Genomic DNA, 15369 nt, shown 5'->3' on the forward strand with positions numbered 1-15369 from the left:
GTATGAAATGTATCTGGCCCACATTAGGTGCCTAGAGGGTGGCCAATGTGATCCGCATTCCCTCGCATGTGCCCTTGATCCCCAGGAATCTGCCTGGGGATCAAGCCCATCTTAGTCTCAATATCCATGAGATGGAATGACTTGCCCAGAAGGATAGCCACCCCTTCGTTTTTAGAGGATCTATGCGAAGCCAAGAAGTTTCTGCTGATTTCCTTCCCCTTTATTGGTGATTCCGCTCCTTGCCGTTAATGTGTTTCTTGTAAACAAAGGACCACCAATATTTGTTTGTGGAACATGTTGCTGGTAAGGGATTGCTTGTTTTGCGAATTCAAGTCCTTGACGTTCAGCATGCCTATCTGTCCCTCAACAATCATCTCTCTTTACCCTGATCCCTAAGGGCTCCATGCGTCCTGCTTAGCTCACAACCTCCCTAAACTTGAAGATACATGGCTTTATCTGTTCAACTCCCCCAGTTTCACTACCGCCCCCTCCCTTCAACCACTCTCCCCCTCCCCCAAACCCCTTTACCCCAGTTTGAGGCATCCGTCACCACTTCCCAGAAAAACCGGGCATGATCAATGAACCACCAGGGACTCAACCCCATCCCCGGGTAGATTTAGCGGACCGTGTCATGGCTTTGTCACACTAAAGTCAGATCTAAGTATCCGTTGTGCTCCACCAGTGTTGAGCCGATGTCCATGACCTCCCCCCACCCAAACTCTCAAGTCTCCCACCTCATCTCTCAACCCTGCTCGTGGTAATATGTAAAGTGTAACATGCGGGACCCCACACATGGTGTGTCCTTAGTCCCCAACAGTGCTAGAAAAACCTGTAGAAAACAAGGCAACAATGGCATTTTGCACAATTGATGTACCTTCCCAAGTCCCCCAGGCGTATCGAGGGCCCGTCCGCGGGAGTGTAGGTATGTAGCTCAGCAAGGACATAGATTAATTTCACTTTACGTGCCTCCCAAACGTGGATGGGGAGTGCTTAACTTTCTGAAATTTCCAGACCCCCTTCGCCCTGTGTTTTCCTTTGGGCAGATTCCAAGTCTCTAGGGCCCCTTGTGGGTCCTGGCCTCTCGTAGTCCTGCTCCGCTGAGGGGCCTTCCAAGCTGCCGACCAGTTCCTCTGTGACCCTCTGGTTGTCTTCCTTGGCTAACAGGTGGTGCCTCTCCCCATCCCATTCAAAGACCAGAGAGAATAGATGCCCCCAGCGATATCTAACCCCTTTCTCCTGTTGCCATTTGGTGAGGGCCCCACATTTTTTCCTTCTACGTAACGTATGGGCTGAGAGGTCTTGAAAAATAGCCACTTTGGAGTCTCTGTACTGTATCTCATGAAGGCCCTTCGCCTTCTCAAGAATCCTAGCCTTGTCCCTGTAGTAATGTACCTGTGCTAGCAGCGAGCGGGGGCCTCTGGCTCCTCCTCCGGCCGATGGACTCTGTCTATCATGACTCCCTCGCCAGCCTCCGATCCAAGAGCGACCTTTATTATTTCCTGAACCTTGCCTTCCAGGCCAGCTGAGGTTTCACCCTCTGCCTCCGGCAGTCCGAGGAAGCAGAGGTTGTTTCTCCTCTCCCGATTCTCCATGTCATCAACTTTGAGGCCAAGCTCCTCTTCTCCACGCTGCATTTCCATGAATCGCACCTTCATCTGGTGCTCCAGGAGCCCGGTTGATGTTTGGTTAGCCTCGAACCCGTCCATTCTATCCTCCAACGTAGACACTTTGGCCAAGAGGTTGACCACCTTCGCCGCCATTTCCGTTCGCCCCTCCCTGATTTCCTCGAGGATCATCTGGATGTCATTCTTTATGGAGCTCAGCTTGGCAGGGGCCGCGGGAGTACCTCCAGACGCCATTTCTATGTCCTCCACCTGAAACTGGTATTTCGCTAAGGCCCCCTTCCATCTCATGGATTATCCCCTTCTCTCCCCGTCCGTATTCGCTGGGTGGCGGCAGCGCCCGCGCAGTCCCACATAACCAAGGGTTTACCCCCCGAAGATTAAGATGGTAACCCCGGATGATTGGGTCTGTTGATCAAGAGGATGAGGGGGGCGGTACGTGGGCCTACGGGGAAGTAGTCGCCTTCCCCACAGAAGGTGTATTGTGCGGGGTTAGGCCTCTGGGCTAGTTGGATGAGTCCACTGAGCTGGCACTCGCTCATTCCAGTAGGGGCTGTATTACCCTGTGGGGAGCAGCGTCTCGTTGTCGCAGGGCCTGGAGCCACCTTCAGGGTGACATCTGGGTGGCCCGGGGTGGACTGCCAGGCACTGCACCAGTCCCAACGTGTGCCCTGTAGACCCCGGATTGAGAGTTCTCCCTCTGTTGGTTCCTCCTGCTGCTCACTTCATACACTCCTGTTGCAACTGGTAATGTTTCTTCTGGTTAGCTTAATTCCTCATGCCCTGCAACACTGGGCTCTGCATGGCTTCTCACACAGCCCATCAGGTTGCAGGATGCCGGGACCGCCGGCTTTCACTCTCCCCCTCACGTGGTCTCCTTTGGTGTCGCCTTGTGTTTCCACTGGGGTGAAGTGTCCAGGGATTAAGGATCCCCAATAAATGCCCTCTCAGGCTGTTTCCTTTCATTATGGTCTCTCCAGTCTCTCGAGCGTGCCTGCACTTCCCCAAACGATGGCCACCCTCGGCAATCAAGGCGCCCCCACGTACAGCTTGTGAGGGTCACAAGTCACAAATGCCACTTCGGGAGGGGAAGGGGGCTGCTCACAACCGCCTCCTCACCTTGCGTGCATTGGTCTGCTGGGCTGCTCCTCCTCGCCGGTGTTTTAACCCGGGCACGCTCCCAGCTTTATGGAGAGCCTGATTCCATTATGCCCCGCAGAGGCGAGCTCCCGCGTCGACCGAGTCTGAGAGTCAGCGGCTCTGGGGCGGGAGGGTAACCTCGCAGTTGCACACAGTCGCCACAGGGACTCCCTCGCAGCGGTGGAGCGCTGGTGGGCCCGCTCTCAGCAAGCCGCTGTTTTCGCGGCAGTAACCGCCATCCAATTCCTCTCTTACTCACTGGTCTGTGCTGGGAGACAGCGAGCTCTCCTTGCCTCTCCTCTGTGTGGAGCGTGGCCGAGAGAGGGGGGCCCGCAGGGTCCGGACCGCCCCACGAGGCACGGAGATGACCTCAGGTCTTCACAATCCTGCATCTTTGCTCTGGTGGTCCAGTTGTCTGCGTGTCGCTGTGTGGGCAGAGCGGTTACCCACCATTCCTATCCTCCAGTCAGGGTACCGGGGAGGTCTGCATTCGTCCTCTCCTGCATGCTGCGCGCCCATGGGAAGGGGTGCACTCAGACTCTCTGTGGTCTTTCTAAGCATAGGCGCTGCACCCTCCAGTAGCTCTCCGATTGTAAAATCTTGCCACCTGGAGCTAAATTAAACCCTTTCTCCACAGTTTCTCTGCAGGTTACCCGGGGCTGGGTGAGGAGCTAACGGTTCAGGCAGCCATCTTGCCTGCGCCCCCTGGTGGCCTCCTGCTTTCCAATTTTTAGAGGCGTTAGGTCTAGGCGCAGTTGTCAGACCACATGGTCCACCCATCACAGGTCTCGAAACCAGCAACCACATGTCTTCCTTGTGCTTTAAGCTGGATGATGAAAATATCTGCACTAGGAAACTTCCTGGTCTAGGTGCAGTTGACAGACCACACGGTCCACCCATTACAGGTCACGCAATCATAGGTTTCCCCCAATGTCATTGGTCAATAGTTCATCAGAACATGCTTTTATTTCAAAGCAAAATATTTCATATAACTTTCCAAGTGCTTGTGATAACGGGGCATTTATTTCCCCTAAGATGCCATTATGGTTGTTATTACTTCACAGCCTTTCCTCAAGTACCAGGTTTCTTGTCATTCACTTGTTTCAGTTAAATCACACTATTCCTGTGGTTCAACATTCAATATACATGCAGCCTTTATATGAGCTTAATTTTACTTATACAGGCTCAACAGACCCTTTCACAGAGTTCGTCATTCAATAATGGTAAGTTTCACTTTGAACGGGCTAACAACCCATCGGAGTGCCCGGAGTCCCAAAACCCTTCCAGAGTCTTACCTGGTTACTATGCTCCATTCAGCGGCTTTCCTTCTGGAGGTTTGCCGACTGCTTATTTCAAGGGACGCATTTCTGGCTCCGCCTCTGCTTTTCTGCAATGCCTGCTCTCTGCTTTCCCTCTCACAAAGCTCCCAGTCCTGTTTGTTTCAGTCGGCAGGACTCCCAGGATTCTCGACAGCATCTCAGCGTCGTAGCTTCTTCCCTCTCGGCACGGCCACTTCCTGGTCTTCTCCTCACTCGGATCCTTTGTACCGCTCGTACTTATCGTACCTCTCTCTTTACACTTCTGACTTCCAGCTTTTATACTCTTGTCCATTCAACAATGGGCTGCAGGTGAAACAAAGTATTTCCAATTGCTTCACCTTGTTCATGCCTATCAGTGTGACATGCCAGACATCTGTTCTTCGTCACAGTCCCAGAGTGGTACTTACAATAGGACATCTACATTACTCCTAGTTGCCTCTTCTTCTTCTCAGTACTTGAAGGAGAGTCATAGGGAATAATGGACTGAGCCTGACAATAGCCCATAAAGGCTAAGGGAGGGTAGGTTAGTACTAGGAAAGGGGAGATACCATGTCACGGCTTCAGGTACCCTCTCTCCAGTCCCCAAGGACCTTCTATCCAGGTGATCCTCCCTTGGTTGTCCAGCCCCAGGGTCGGGATCCAAAAGCGATGGCCGTTCCCTGGCCACCTGAACAGAAGATCCCTGGGGAGTAGACATGAGAGGACCTTTAGGTTTCTCACAATGTGAATTACCAAGAGTCTGCTACAAGTTACTAAAGTTTTTCCTCTATATATTTAAAAATATTAAAGGCCTAGACCAGTTCAGAAGAACATTCCGCTAGGCACATGAGACAGAGACCAAGACAGAATACGTAAAGAAGACATTAAGAGTTCTGGTGATTGGGGAAACGGGTCCATTTGAGGAATGCACACATACCAGAAGTCTTTACATGTTTGCAGTGGCCCTCCTCTAATTCCCAATCAACTTTGAATAATCTGTCATTGATGAAACCTGATAAAGTAGAGAATGGAAAGGAGCAGTTTTTAAGAGAATTCCGCTCTTGGACCACCACTGGGTGTATTAAAGACAAGGAGTCTGAGGTGTTAAACTCAGATTTCAGTCTTATCACAGTAAAAATTCAAATGCAACTGAAAAATATTTTTCCGACTAGTGGATCACTCTGAACGCAGGAAGCTAAAAGGTCCAGACGTTGCGGAGACTACCAAGCTGTGATTTGAAAAACGAAATCAGCAGCATTTGAAAAAAGTACTTCAGTGACTAATGAACTTCTAGTCCATTGTCTTCCGTCCTTCATACTAGTGGCATATCGAACCCGGAAAGGGGACAGGATCAAGATGTTGCACAGCATTCAGATTGACAGTATAATGTGTGGTGTCACATGGGACTTTTGGAATTTCAGGGAGAAGCCCACGGTGTGAAGAAGGGAACAGGTTTCCTCGAACTGCTCCAGAGACCTTGCTCGGATCAACCAGTCATCCAGGTATGGGAATAAGGGGATGCAGAATCTCCAGAGGTGCGTGACTGCCATCAGCTTGGCGAAGACCCTGGGCACAGTGGTAAAGCCAAAGGGTAGCACCTTAAACTTATAGTGGACGTCCCCAATGAAGAATCTCAGGAAACACCTGTGATTTCGATGGATTGGCACATGGAAATGAGCATCCTGAAGATGCAGCAACACCAACCTGTCCTGCAGCTGTACAGCCTGGAGACATTCCTTCAACTTCACCATCCTGAACCTGTCCTTCCTCAGGAACTTGTTCAAGTCCCTGAGGTTCAGAATGGGACAATGTGTGAGGAGAACTCAAAGCACCTTACTGAGTGCCGCTGTCCCTGCCGCTGAAGTCTGTTTGCCCTTAGAAACCGGCTTTGCATGAATAACACCTCTGCTCTGCTTGGCCTGTGGTAACTAAGTTTTCCTTCCAAAAGGAACATATGGCCTGAAGCCTCTGCCTCTAGAGGCAAAACTGAAGGAATGCTTGAAAAGCTGATGCACCGCTAACCCTTGAGACTTTGGAAGCCAGTTTAGAGTCTTTAAACCTTTCCACCGATTCATCTGGCATTGGCCAAAACAGATGTTCGCGATCAAAAGCCATTATCAACGTGGTTGGCTTGCACACTGGACAAAAAAACAGAACTGTGCCGGTATGCTGCCCTCCTCAGCAGCATAACGGCAGCATATATGTGGATGTTTCCATAGCCTGGCCTATGCAGTACGCAATGTCAAGACCCGCATGCAGAGCCGGACAGGCCACCTCATTGCCATTGGTCACCATGTCTAAAAAGCCATCTATCACCTCCCCTGCTGGGAGATGATGAGCCACCTCAGCAATTGTCCTCTACAGTATGTGTGAATGCTTAGCAAAAGCACAGCTGGCATTGATTGCATTTAGATCCAGTATTTTTGGATTCTCTGTCCGTGGGCAGGTTTGAGGTTTGAGTGGCCGTCGTGGCTTGAACAACCAACCCTGCCGGGGTAAGGTGCACCAGAAGTAAAGGCAATGCACAAATTGCGTCAGATATGGCCGCATTAAAGGGCAACACTCTTTCTGTCTGTTGGCCTTTGCCTTTGATGTCTGTAAGGTCCAAGGACATGAGTGGCTTGGCCTGCTGCAGGTCAATGTCAGTAGAGATGTCAAGCCCACTTTCCCCTTATAGGCCTTCTGCCAGGGCCAATAAGTCAACCTGCTCAGTGAAATAGTCAGCCTCCCCAACTTCCTCACTAATTGACTTCTCCATAGATGTTAGGAAAGATATTTCTTTTAGCAACCATCCCTCCATAGTTCTACGGACCCTCACACATGTTGCTTTTGTTTTTGAACCTGTCCTAACTTTTTACAGGGAAGTGAAGCCTTCAGCTTCACTCCGCTGGCCTATTACACATTTTGTTATGTAGAAACTGATCAGTCCTTCAGACTATCAGTACTGGGAAACTATGTTTCGCTTTTGACTTTTATACTTTTGTAACATTTTAATATTGTGCAATGTAGTGCAATGGGAATACTCTTGTATCACCCCAGTCTTTCCCACTTGGGATTTTGGGTTACTTTTATAGGTGTCTACTGACAAGCTGCTGGTAGCAATTATATTTTTTCTTTGTTTTTAAAAAAAAATATTTTTTATTGATTTTATTCAAACAACAAAATAACAACCAAACCAAACTTACAGTGGATGCATGATTTGCTAACAAATACACATACATTGTTATATTTTCGCCCACTGTATTTCCCGTCCCTCCCCCCTCCCGAGCCTACTTTCCCACATTACTAGTCTCCGCCTCTTGCGGAGGGGAGTCCTCTTCCGCCACGCTCATTGAATCATCATCATCACTTGGTCCATCATACGAGGGCCCAAATAGTTCTGCTATCAGTTGTCTCCAACCCAATAGGGCTCCAGCTTCTCCTTCCACGTCCCCTTTACACGCTTCCTGCCATGCCACTGTTTCCGCCTCAGCCCATTTCTGCAAGTCCCTCCACCACGTTTCCCCTTTGGGCCTATGACATGCTTTCCAGCCCATTGCAATCCTTCTCTTTGCCAGGACATACGCTAGATCTTTTAATGTACTTATATGTGTGAGCTTTCGCGGTCTGGGGAACCCTCCCAACAAACAGGCCCACACGGTGTCCACCTTCATGCAGATCCCCTTGTCTTCCAATTTCTGTGCTATGTCCCCCCAATATCTCGTTATCAGCGGGCATGCCCAGAACATATGCACCATTCCTGCATTTTCCTCATTACATTTTGGGCACACTTGGCTTCCGGCGTTTTTAAATGTAGCTATCTGTAGTGGCTTCAGGTATGCTCTGTGAGTTATATACAGCTGTATTTGCTGCATCCTAGCATTTCTCGATACTTTTTTATGATATCATTGTGCCCTCTCCCACATTCCATCACTCATCGGGTTCCCTACTACTTCTTCCCAGTCCAGTCTAAGTTGCACCACCTCCTTGCCCACTCGAGTCATTATCATCCCATACACTCTAAACGTTTCGTGCCCCCTTTCTGCTATATCATATATCATATCCAGTGTGGTGTCCGGTTCCTCTGCCAGTTCCACCTCGGACCAGGTAGCTTTAATTCGTTGCACCATCCCATGATACGTAATATATTGCCTGGCACTCAACCCGTTTGTTCCACTAGCTCCTCGAATTCCAGTATCTTCCCCTCCTGCCACACATCCCCCATTGTTGCTATTCCCACCGGTTCCCAGTGCTTCCTAATCATTAACCTTAGTTGCTTTTCTGTTCCCGCCAGTGTAACCAGTGGGATCTGCGAGGAGCACGGGGATGGTTTGTCCATCATCCGGCATGCCCTTTGCCACAGCTCCCACCCAAGACCCAACATCCTTGGGCGACCTCCCAGCTCCCGCTTGGGCAACCATATCATCTCTTTCAGGAAATATGGGGCACAGTCCCCTTGATGCAGCCCATGCTCTAAGGTAGGCTCCTCTGAGAGCCATTTGGCTACATATTGTAATTGGCTCGCTATATAATAGACTTCCCAGTTTGGTAATTTAATGCCTCCTTTCTCATGCAGATTTTGTAATTTCCACAGGGCTACCCTGTTCCTCATCCTGTGCCATAGAAATTCCCTACATATGCTGTCCAACCTAGTAAAGAATTTCCGAGGTATGGAGTATGGGATGTTCGCGAAGCAATGCAACAGTCTGGGCAATGCCACCATCTTGAGCATCGCCCCTCACCCCATCATTACCAAAGGGAGTTTTGCCCAGAACTTCATGGTATTCTCCAGTTTCTTCACCATTCTTTCCGTGTTATGCCTGTGTTCGGCTTCTACCGTATGGTATATGTCTACTCCGAGATATCTGAAGGTTGTGACCTCCCACGGTATCTGTAAAACCAGCAGCTTCTCCACCGAGAGCCCATCATATCTGCCCAGCGGAAACACACAGGACTTACTTGGGTTCACAGCTATACCTGATAGTTCTGCAAACCTCCCCATCACTTCCAGTATATATTGGAGGTTCTCTTCTGGATAACACAAATACAACAACATGTCATCTGCATATAATGAAATCAAACGTGATAGGTATTGTCTCCCCGACGACAATACCTATTGCATCATACTGCTACCTTAAGTAGATCGCCAGAGGTTCCAACGCTAGGATATACAGCATGGGGGACCATGGGCATCCCTGTCTGGTACCTCTACCCAGTTGCCACCTTTCAGAGATCACAGTACCCGTCTTCACTCTCGCTAGTGGTGCACTATATAATAGATCTACCCAATGAAGATATCCTGGCCCCATACTGTAGTTGGCTAGGGTCGCCTTTAACCAGGGCCATCTGACAGAGTCAAATGCCTTGATCGCATCCAGTGATACTATTGCCATCTCGCCTGTATCCCCTTCCGTATGTTCTACCACCCGATGGAGTCGCCTCAAATTATACGCCAAGACCGCTGTTAGAATCTTACTATCTTGGTTCAACATCGACAGAGGCCTATAGGATCCGCAGTCACTACAAGGCTTATTGGGCTTGGGAAGTGGTATGATAACCGCTTCACACAAAGATTCCGGAAGTTTCCAAGCTTCAAATGCTTCGTTAAGCATCTCCAGCAGCATGGGGGTGGGGGGAGTACTTCTGCTTTATATGCCTAATAGAATTCGCTGGGGAGTCCATCGGTTCCTGGGGTTTTGCACATGGCAGCTGCCTCACTACTTCCTCTAGTTCCTCCAGGGTGATCGGAGCGTCTAACTCCTCCCTCTCCTCTGCGCTAATCTGGGGTAGTCCAATATCTTCCAGTATGTCCCCTATTTCATTTCTGTCGCTCTCTGTCTCGTCATCATACAAACGTCTATAATATTCTGCAAAATCCTGATTGACCCCCTCTTGCGTATCCACTACGTTACCATTGTCTTTCACTATTGTTCTAATTGGGGGCGTAGGGGTCTCGTTTTTATAGAACCACGCCAGGACTCTCCCTGGTTTGTCTCCTTCAGCATGTTGTCTCTCTATTTACTTTTTATACTTGAGATTGCATAACCTCTCCCAATATCCTGCACATTTCTGCTACAGGCCCAGTGCCATGTCTGTATCTTCCTTAGTGTTACTGCCCCGTTCCAGCACCTTTTCTAGTTCCTTTTCAGAGTCCTGCAATTCGGCCAGAATCCCATTCTGCAGCCCTTTAGACTTGGCTATGGCAATTCCCCTAACTACTATTTTAAAGGCTTCCCAGAGCGTGCCCGCTGTCTTAACACTGCCAGTGTTTATCTCAAAGTAACATATTATTTCCTCTCGCATATCCTCCCTAAATACACTATCTTTGAGCGCTTCTGCACGCAATCGCCATGTGGGTATCCTTCCCCTTGGGGGTCGGTATTGCCACACTAGCATCAGTGGCGAGTGGTCCGAAAGGACTCTGGCTTTATATTCCACCTGCGGTATTTCAGTCATTAGTTCTTGCGTGACAAACACAGTCTAGTCTAGTATATAGGCCCTGTGGGGCTGCATAATGTGAATATTGTCTATCCTGCGGATGGCGTGACCTCCATGCATCTATCAGCCCAAAATCCGCCAACAGTGCACGCAGTGCCTTTGCAGCCGGGGTGGGTCTGTCTACTTTAGTGTCTGATCTATCGAGGCTGGGGTTCAATACACAATTGAAATCGCCCCCCCACAATACCGCCCCCCTACGCTACCACTGAGTTTACCATACATTGTCCTAAAATACGCCGCTGTGTCCTGGTTCGGGGCATACGTGTTCACAATGCAGATCTCTCTATTTTCCACCAACCCCTTCATAACCACCATCCTGCCATCTGCCTCTGCCACGGAGCTCAGCAACTTGAACGGGAACGGGACATGATGGGGCCACCCATGTAATTACCCCTCTTGCATAGGGAGAATATGCTGCCCCAACTACTGTCCCTCTCCACTTCTTCCGATCACTTCCAGTTTATCCTGCGTTAAATGAGTTTCTTGTAACAAGACTATGTCCACTCTCTGTCTGGGCAGGTACATCATAACCTTGTTCCGTTTCAAATAACTGTTGAGCCCCCTGACGTTCCAAGTAACTATCTTAAGGTCTCCCATGGTTTGTCTTGTTTTCCCTGGGGCGTAGGCTCACCCCATAAATCCTCCCCAACTACAACACACCACTGCACACAACCCCTTCCCTCCCCCCTACCCGCCCTACCCCAACCCCAACCCCAACCAATGCCCAGCTCCATCCCTGGATCTCAGGCTCCCCCGCGTTTGGGCCTACCCTGGATCCCCAGCATAGTGTCACCGCACTATCGGCAACCTAACTAAACACTAAATGTGGGTATGAAGATTGGCCCTACAAGGCTCCCTAACAAAGCAATAGTCACAGTGCTCACGGATCATATTTCCCCCCGCCTGGCAATACCAGTCAACAGGCTACTTCAGTTACTATAATCAAGTCCCACAATCTTAAGTCCTGACACCCCCCAGTGTCCCCCTTACTTGTTACTTACCTTCTCCTCCTCCTCCCTTCTCTGTGTCCGACTACTGGGGGCAACCTTGTGTGTCGAGCCATCCCATAGCATCTTCCAGAGTTTAAAAAAAGAAGGTCCTGTTCTTGTGGAAGACTTTCAACTTTGCCGGGTATAACAACATGTACTTGTGGCCCGCCTCTCGTAGTCTCCTCTTGACCGTCCCAAAGTTCATATGGCTCCGCTGCACCATCAGGGTATAATCCGGGTACGCAGTTATTTTTCCTGTTCCTCTTTGTATCGCTCCACCCTTACGGAAATGTTCCAGGATTCTTTCCCGATCCCGACAGTTAAGAATCTTAGCAATCACCGGTCTGGGTGGGTTGCCCGGCGGCGGCTTCCTCGTTAAAGCCCTATGCGCCCTTTCCACCGAGAACCCCTGGGACAAGGCTCCTCCAGCTATCTCCTACAGCAGCATAGATTCGATAAACTCCGTGGGGTTGTGACCCTCCGCTCCCTCCGGCAAGCCAACAATGCGGATATTGTTCCTCCGGGCACGTCCTTCCGCCTCCTCCGCCCTATTCTCTAAGATGCCCACGCGCTGCACCAGGGCGTGAAGTTCCGATTTGTGCGCAACACAGTCCGCTGTGTTCAGGCCCACCTGCTTCTCCAGGCTCTCAGTGCGCTCCACCAGAGACCTGACATCTTGTCGGAGAAGATTCAAGTCCTCTTGCACCGCCCCGACTTTGAGCTCCAGCGCTGTTTTAAGTTCTGTCACAGCCAGTTCAAGCTTGGTTTCCCAGGCTATCTTCAGGTCAGCAATCGCAGGAAGGACCTCCTGGTTCGTGCTCATGGCGGCCACGCTCCCAACAGGGGCCCTGTCCTTACTCCTGGCCCCTTCCGGGCCGGGGGGTGTCCTGGCTCATCATCTAGCGTGGGCTGCTTGCCCTTCAGCCTGGGAGATTTGTTTGACATGGCGCTGCAACCAGGATTCGTAGGCTGGCCCTAGCTCTTGTGGCTTCTGACCCCAGCAGGGGCAAACTTCGGCTATTGCCCGGGCCCAGAGGGGCCGCCCAGGAGCACCCCAAAGCTACCCCTTGGGTGCAAGAATGGATTGTGTCCACCCACTTAACCGCGTGAATCTCTGTAGCAATTATATTTTTACAATTTTTTCTGTTATTTCTAGTGTGCACATTCAAGTTTACCACACATGGCGAATAAACGCCATAACATGGCCATGCCACAAGATTTTCACTTGTTGTTTGGCCATATTGTTGTTTGGCTTTCTTCCTGGCACTTGCCAGGGAAAGCTGCAGCCTTTGCGTGTGTGTTTGTCTCAGGAAGGGAGTGGGGCTGTCTGGTCCCATGCCACATTTCTTAAACCAAAGAGTCTACGTGTGGGGCATGAGTGAAACCAATAGTTGTCCCTGACAGGACAACTATTGACTGTTTGAATGGTGCAGATCCTTACCACTGGGGAGGCTTGGACCGTTATATGTGATTTTACCGACCACAAATTCAGAGTGGTACATTTCATCATGGGCAAAACACTGAAAAACAGAGTTTTTAAACTATGCCCCCCTCCCACCAAAAGCACCCTGATGTTCTACCCTTACAACACCAAACCATAACCCTCCTAACCCATTTTAACCCCTTATCACACTTCCCTTTATATTTTTATTGAATCTTTTCTGTGTTTTTCTGTGTTATTGTCCAACCTGTTATGCAAATAAAAGAGGACGGGGGGTCCTGGGAGTCTCTCTGCCAGACATTAGTCCTGGTTACGAGAGCCTTACCCAGAGTCTTTAGCTCACTATCTTTCACAGAGGAGAAATATACCAAACATATCAGTCTTTGCCCTGCCCTGGGGCAGTCCAGCACCTAAATGCTAGGCAATTCCCCTCTGAAAAAGAGTAGCAACAGCAACTCCAGACACGTGTTTCGGTCTGGTTGGACCTCATCAGTAGGGTGGAGCTGTGCCTCTCTAAGAATAGTGAGCAAGGGATGCACCACTCTGTAATGTTTACAATAAAATGACTGGATACCGCTTGGACTTGGTTCGAGGCAGGATTGTGGATTAGAGGACTTGTGCAGCCATTTCTACAGATCAGCGTTGAAGCCAAGAATCCTGTGTAGAATACCAGCCGACTGAAGATCTGAAGTATCTACGGGAGGATAGCTCAGGGGCAACGCCCTCGTCTTGGAAGCAAGACGACACAGAGCAACAAAGGTTCGATCCCCGGGTCTGCGCTTAGAAACCTCTGGGTATTAAGCGAGTTATAAATAACCCATTACAATTACATTACAAAAAGTAGTCTCCTGGAGAGGCTAGCACCCCTTCCTGCATCTGGCCGGGTGAAGCCCTGTTGCACTACCTCATCTGTGAAAGCCCTGTCCCATGAACTGGTGTAACCAAAAAGTCTCTACGTATTCTATGGATCTAGCCGTCCAGAGCCTTCGGAAGTGTCTCTGGACTACCCAGTAAAATGACAAGCTCACCATTGAGCTACCTCACTCAAATCGCCGCCGTTCCATGTCTGCAGCCAGAATTCCGGTGGTTACCAGCTTCCTTCCTGCTGAATTTCAGCCTCCCAGCTCCAAGGGATCTTGCTCTGGAAGGTCTTCTTCAACAGTGGCTTGAAGGATCTCTGCCACCGTCTGTAGGTCTGTATGTGGTGGCCATTGCTGGAACTTGCCTTCCCCCATCCGGTTAGTGCCCTAAAAAGGTCTGCATCAGTGCTTTCTGCATTTCTCCATCGCCAAGGGTTGCACTCTGCTCCTGGACCCGTCGGAAGAAACCTTGCACCTGTAGCACCTGGGCACCTCTCACTCGAACAAACGGTGGTAAAACCAACTTCCAGCAAGCAACCCCCAGTCAACCCATTCAGTTCTCTGGGAAAACTGGAGTCAGAAGGGTAAGTAAATGCAAAGCATTTGTCTCCCCCCTGTCCTCCATAGGATAATATTGAGGAAAAGTCTCTTTGCGCCCTTCTATTCCACTGGTTTTCGTTCGTCTTACCTGAGCAGTGAAACCTGAAAGATAAGAGCACATTTTTACTTACCAGTAACTTTGTTGCATCTCTTCTCTTCAACAATCACAAACACAAATACTTTACCAGCATCAGATATATTCTGGGGAGAAGCATTGCGTCCTTTGGGCACAAGGCCCCTCTCTTCATAGGGATTTGACTTCTGAAGCTAGGGCATATTTCTTGTCCTGTGGTGACGGCATGTGCCTTTAGGGTGGGAGCATGATGTTGCTCGATTGCACCTACACCACTGTTGTTACATGCTTTTTAGATTGCTTTGTAGAGCACTGACACTTTTTTTTAATGTATATTAGTTGTCATATTTATAGGATGTCTCTATAATGTATGCGATTTGACTTTTTTGTATGATATTAATCAGGATATATTATGTATGAATTAAAATATATTGTTGTTTATGAATTTCCTGTCCTGATACTCATTTGTAAGAGAAAGGAATTTGATTCCTATTAGATAAAAAAACACTGCGTTATGAGTCATCAAAATGGTGAGACTATGAAGAATATGTGTTTTGAATAAAATAGGGTATATTTCTTGTGACTTGTGTAGTAAGGAAGGCATGGTATCAACAGTAAAACAGACACAAGTGACCACAGTTCAAGTGTGTTTATTGAACTGCAATTAGGTTTGAAAAACACCTATCTAATCCTAAATCTAAAGATGAATACATGCTACGACGTTCAAATAATGATAACGCAGTCCTAGTGGTGTCTGGTCAAAATAAAAGGGCCTATACTAATAAACCTATTGCCAATCCTTACCTCTAAATACAAATAGTGTGGGGAAACAATGTTATGCAAAACAAAAGTGTTCAAGAAATGATATG

The 15369-nt window shown here is 49.1% G+C and overlaps 2 protein-coding genes across 2 annotated transcripts in view; one reads left to right on the forward strand and one right to left on the reverse strand.

Annotated features, from left to right (window-relative positions):
- The window catches only part of DNAH2 (dynein axonemal heavy chain 2), a 3498763-nt gene that overhangs the window by 1260398 nt on the left and 2222996 nt on the right, over window positions 1–15369 (reverse strand). The gene's annotated exons all lie outside the window — the stretch shown is intronic.
- Window positions 1–15369, forward strand: part of LOC138567785 (uncharacterized) — an 82564-nt gene that overhangs the window by 61361 nt on the left and 5834 nt on the right. The window lies entirely within an intron of this gene.

Source organism: Ambystoma mexicanum, chromosome 1p, assembly GCF_040938575.1.
Source record: "Ambystoma mexicanum isolate Mex_15411 chromosome 1p, UKY_AmexF1_1, whole genome shotgun sequence".
NCBI lineage: Eukaryota > Metazoa > Chordata > Amphibia > Caudata > Ambystomatidae > Ambystoma > Ambystoma mexicanum.